Source organism: Megalobrama amblycephala, linkage group LG6, assembly GCF_018812025.1.
Source record: "Megalobrama amblycephala isolate DHTTF-2021 linkage group LG6, ASM1881202v1, whole genome shotgun sequence".
In the NCBI taxonomy this organism is placed as follows: domain Eukaryota; kingdom Metazoa; phylum Chordata; class Actinopteri; order Cypriniformes; family Xenocyprididae; genus Megalobrama; species Megalobrama amblycephala.
In genome coordinates, this window is record NC_063049.1 from 6,640,826 (window position 1) to 6,647,020 (window position 6,195).

Genomic DNA, 6,195 nt, shown 5'->3' on the forward strand with positions numbered 1-6,195 from the left:
CTGATGATTCGGCTGTGCTGCTCCAGACGTTAATACTTGCTGCCCTTGTCTAATGCTTGAACATGAGCTGGCATATGCAAATATTGGGGGCGTACATATTAATGATCCCGACTGTTGCGTCACAGTCGGCGTTATGTTGAGATTCGCTTGTTCTTCAGAGGTCTTTTGCACAAATCAAATGTACATATGAAGGAGGAAACAATGGTGTTTGAGACTCACTGTATGTCATTTCCATGTACAGAACTCTAATTATTTAACTATGCCGAGGTAAATTCAATTTTCAATGCTAGGACACCTTTAAAGTGAACTGCCAACTAATTAAAGTGCCAATGTTTATTTGCATTCATCACAGAAAAGCCAACTGAAAGTACATAAAACATTGTTTATTTCTATGATGTATGAGACATATTATATATTATATGATATTATATTATAAATGACTGTATGTGAGATAAAGCAATTGAAAATTGAAAGAAAAAAAAAACATTGAAAGTTATCATATATTACAGCATATAGTTTACATGCACATTAACAAATTATTTTAATGTTATGAAGACAAAGTATTCTCTTAACTAAATCCTCACATAGTCGAACATACAGAAAACACTTCATGCTTTAAAGCACATAAATCAATGAAGAGAAGCAGACTAGGATACATCCATGTACAAATACATACATTCTTAGGTTTATTTATATTCTGAGAGATTGTAGTTTTCAGATTGTATCCAGTCCAGCTTCTTTTCTGATTTTTCGAGCAGTATCTGCCAGATCATTTAATCCTTCTTTCAACAGGTACTTAGTAGTAGATAAGGATATTACTGCAGCAGCAACACTGCCCACACCTGGAACGAGACTAATAAAATATTCGACAGTAGCAATTCCAGCAGAGGCTTGCACTCTGGTCAAACCTTTTTCTCGGATGGCAACAACAAACTTTGATTTGGCCAAATCTATTATGTGGGGCTTGTTCACTTTTTCTGAAAGCCTTGTCAGTGATCCTTCATCCAAACCAAATGTATAATAACAACTTGTGAGAAAAAGTACCCCCATGACGGCATCACATCCTGCTGATAGACCAGGTAAAGGGACCACTGCTATACCAGCAGAGGCAAGAGATACAGCCCAGATCATGCCTTTAAACATCTTGATCTTCTTCTCAAGGCATTCAGTGGAGCACACTGGCCAAGCTTGTAGAAGAGCAGATCTTTTTTGTTCTGGAAGCTCTTCTGCTAGTGCCTTTTGAAGGTTTTCAAAATCATATTTCTGCACATCATTAGATGATATCAAGAAAACTTTGGGGTCTCCCACTTCTTTCAGGTTTTTTTTGGCAGTCCTCTTTTATAATGGAAAGGACTTTCTGCTCATCAAATCCCTTTTTCTTTTCCTCTTGTTCGATGTCATTGTCAATCTTGGAACGAACAAAATAAAAGAGTTTTTTTTGTTTTTTTATTTCTTTAGCCAGCATGATGTCATTCTCTGTGAACCTCTCTGAGCTAAGATTAATGAAGAAATCATAAATTTTAAATTTTACATCTTTAAGGTATTTTTTTGCTTTGAAGTTTGGACTTCCAATTCCAGGCAGGTCCCAGATCTTCACATTTGGCATTCCAGGATGCTCATACATGGTGACCTCCACTGTAGTTTCTGTGACTCCAGTAGGTGCTGCTCCAGCATCATTTACACTTACACCTCTAAATGCATTTACAAATGAGGATTTCCCAGATCCTGTATTTCCAGTCACGGCGATGTTGAGTGAGACATTTAACAGCTGGTCAAGTGTTTCTTTAGCTTTTGCTGTAGCCTTTTCCAGGGTGGACTCGCCTGATGCGTTTACTGCCTCAACCACAGCAGGGTCTTGAGTTTCCATGTTCTAAACAACAAACTGAAGCATTAATTTAACGGCTGCTCAGAATTAGAGACATAATACTTATTTTGATCATATAATTTAATAATGGAACTGACTACAAAGAATTCTAATTACCTTAATTTCTTAGTTCCAGAAAGAGTGAAACAGTGTTTGTGTGTTTGTCTTCAGTTACAGGGGAGGCTTGAGAAAACACTGTAAAAGTTTTAAAGACAGAAACTGATTATGAAACAAATGAACAACATTTGTAACAAGAGTCAAAAGACATCATACAGGGCAAAAGTACTTTTCATTTTACACATTTTTTTTTAATATTATTCGAATGTAAATTATTTATAGCTATTATTTTATTTTTTGATTTTTTTGCATGAAATAGCCAAAGTGTAAAATTGTTTTTCAAAATGTGACTTTTGTCATACATACAAAAGACATACATATTATTAGGTCATATGAAAAGGTGTTATTAAGATGCATTTTCAACGTACCTTAAACTATTTCGAACCATACAATGGATTTCCGTATCTTCTGTACTGTAACACTCCAAATGTAGAAATGCCTTCTTGAGTTTGTGCGGGGAGTTTTTATTGATCAAAGTGCAAATAGGAGGAGCTTCTCAGCCTCAGCCAAATAATGCAAATGAACATATTTGTAAAAGATATATGTAATATTTAATTATATATTTTAAGTAGTTAAAAAAAAAATATTCCTCCTAGCTCTTAGCCACCTTTTTAAATTTTTATTTTATCTTAAATTAGCTATACTATGACAGTAGATATGTTAAAGGTTTACAGTATAGTGTCCAAACTAGCACTTCTGAATTTTTGTTTTTTAATTTTGTTTTGTTTTAGTAAAGTTAGTATAACACATTTAAAAAAAAAAAAAAAAAAAAAAAATTCTAATTTGTCTGAATATTGCCTGTATTATTATTTAACTTTTTTTTTGTACAATTTCTAGTCTAGGCCTATATAAGTATATCTCCCATGAGAATAAAATGACAGGAAAATAACACAAGAACATTTACTCGGAGGTCAGCATCTTTCTCACAGGTTTAAAGGGTTAGTTCACCCCAAAAATGATCAGATCAACGTACGCAGAAAATGTAAAACTCTTGTAGTTCACAAAGCTTATGCTACATCCTACGCTTTCCCTATTCAACTTACAGAAAAAGTGTAACTGACGTGACACCAGTTTACAATTTCTTCGTAACTTCAATATGGAAGGAGGTCTGGCTGAAGCTAAATATTTTACTTCATGACTTGTTAAATATGGATTTTTTTTTTTTTTTTACACAAATGCTTTTTATACACTTTTCGCTTCAGAAGGCCTTTATTACAACCCCCCCCCCCCCACCCCTCATTAACTTAATCTGTTTAAAAGCTTTATATATTATATTTATTTAAATTTAAAAGCAAAGTTTAATATTGTAAATTAATAATAGGCCTAATTATATGAATATGTCATAAATTATTCATAATTTTAATTTATAAATATAATAAATAATTAACAGCAAAAGTTTGACCTGATTGGTCAAGTTTGGGTTTGTGATCTCTATGTTACACGGAGCAGGTTAGCCGTGTAGCGTAAGTTACCATAGCAATGAACCCCGCTACAAACCAATCCACCTTCATAAGCCTGAAAAACCAGAGTTTGCTCAAACTAATCTTGAACTTACCTGGATAGCAACTGAAACCGGCTTTGTGCAACAGGCCACTGGAAGTAAAGTAACCTGTGCATGCGTTTTCACCGATTATAATGTATTTACTTAATTAAAACACGTAAGAGATGATCGTGCAGGACAAAACGAAGGTGTAAATATGAAAATATGGAGAGCAGTAGGCTCCTTCAGAAGGTTTTTTCAGCTGTGCTACAGTGCAACAGAGGCTCTACTTAAATGTACACATTTATTTATTTTCTATTTTCATTTATTATTTATTAAACCAACTATAAAGCTGGGGACACTCTTAACAACCATCTGAAAAATCAGAACACCGAATCCGCCATTTTGTCCGATAAAGCAGTCAGGAGTTAGAAGATTAACCTCGGTGGAGTTAAACTTGAAAAATTGTGTATATTGACATCTTTCCGCGTTTGAAACAACATTCCTTCAAAGACTGAGGGAGAACACGGAATATATACAGGTCAGACAAAGGGGCAAACAAGGCTAATGAACAAGAGACACCTGGAACTAATGAACTCAAATCAGGCTAACCAAGGTAACTAACTAGTGGCGGGGAAACTGAACAAAAGAACATGTGACACAAGGGAAACATACACAGAACACTGACAGTTGCAAGGTAAGATGAAACAGGACCCAATTGCAGCAGTTTTCAGGACTTATTTTAACAAATACTCAGGATACATAGAACACGGGACAACAACCACTTAAAGGATTATTTCCATTTCAAATGAAAATTAGCCCCAGCTTTACTCACCCTCTAGCCATCCTAGGTGTATTTGACTTTCTTCTTTCTGATGAAAACAATCAGAGAAATATTAATCTTTTAAATGCAACAATAACAGACAACTGAACTGAACTAAACACAGGGCTTAAATACACAGGGACTAAAGAGTTAATTGATTGAACAGGTGACAGGAATACAACAATCAGAAACACTAGGAAACTGGGTCAAATGAGGCTGGCCACACACTTGTGAGCTTTGGTTAGTGGTGGCTGAAATGCATCTTTATGCACAACTGCCAGCCTGCATGGAGAGCTTCTTGAGACTCCAGAGAAACCAGCAGCTTCAAATACCTGTTTGCTGCTCAACACTGGCTTTTTTTTAGCTGCCCTTTTAATACAATACATTTTTTTGACAGGAACTTTCATTAATAAGCCTTTATCTGACCGGGTTCTGCTGTGCTCTAAATCACTCACAAATTTTATGATAATTTGGTAATCTCCATTCAGTTTTCACACAATATTAGTTGTTTTCATGCCTTTTGCACAACAGTTAGTTTATTAACTCTCCTGTATGGTTTGTTTGTTAGGTAAACTCAGTGTCATTTTTGGTCTGTCAATCAAACTCCCGGCAAAGGGTGAATTTCACATCAGTGAATAAATACATAATAAATAATAATAATAATAATAAATACCCCCCCCCCCCCCCCCCCCCATTAAAACCGGCGTTCAGTGATAAAGCGCTCTTCTGTGTGGACTGTGCACAAGTGCCAAGAGAGCACAGTTGCATGCCACTGATAACAGCAGCAAAGTCAACAGACGCTCAACATGATTTCAAAAACAACACATATTAGTACTGTATTAATGGCAGTTTGGCTTTAATTATTGGCTTATTCTGGTCAAACTTGAATATTATTGAATAAGTGCCATAATTAATGAGGATTTAACTTTCATTTTAAAATAGGGGGGTCAAATTGCCTTTATTAGTACTGTATTAATGCCAGTTTAGCCATAATTATTGTCTTATTCTGGTCAATAAACTTAAATATCACACAATAAGTGCCATAATTAATGTGGATATATCTTTCACCTTGGGGGTCAAATTGTCTCTATACTATTTTAGCAAATTATAACTAAAAAACAATCGGCAATTAAACAATCACTAGCTTATTGTTCTGTTAACTTAACAGAATGGCACAGAAATATAATTACATCACTACACAAAAATAATATATGGCTTATTAAGTTGTAGACAATGACTAAAAAGGCGTTTACTGTACATTCAGTTAATCATTAATTACTAAGTTAAACCTTTTGTTTATTTAATGTGTATCTTTCAAATGTTTAATCATTTGTAATATAATGGCTGATATGCCCAACTACTGTATATGTTAAGTTAATCATTACTATTGTGTCCATGATTGACTAATGCATAATTCAGGACCCTTAAAATGTACAATTAAGAATTAACACTAGTAATTAATGATTAACTTGTTCACAATTAAGCATTAGTTAATCATTAATTAATGCTTAATAATGCATTATTCTGGACTCTTAAAATAAAGTGTTACCCATTTTTCACCTGGGAATGTGCGTGTCCGTGGGTGGGGCTCTGTGGCTGCGGTAATGTGGGCTGGTGTGGCTACAGTTCCAGGGCTGAATTTTTGTCCCAGTCCGCCCCTGAGACACCAGAGGTTCTAATCTGGGTTCTAATCCCCCGAGCGCCAAGAGAGCACAGTTGCATGCCACTGATAATAGTGGCAACATCACTGAACGCTCAGCATGATTTCAAAAACAACATTCCAGTGCCAGATCGCCTCTTATTTAACAAACGAATGAAATACATGCTTTGCTAGTCAACTGGAGATGTTTCATGTTCCATGCCACGAGATGTTTCAAAAAGTGGTGGTGAAAAGTGGTGGGGACCCGTCCC

The 6,195-nt window shown here is 35.3% G+C and overlaps 1 pseudogene; it reads right to left on the bottom strand.

Annotated features, from left to right (window-relative positions):
* Nucleotides 1-287: 287 nt before the first annotated feature.
* On the bottom strand, nt 288-2,680 carry LOC125269775 (annotated as a pseudogene).
* Nucleotides 2,681-6,195: the final 3,515 nt, after the last annotated feature.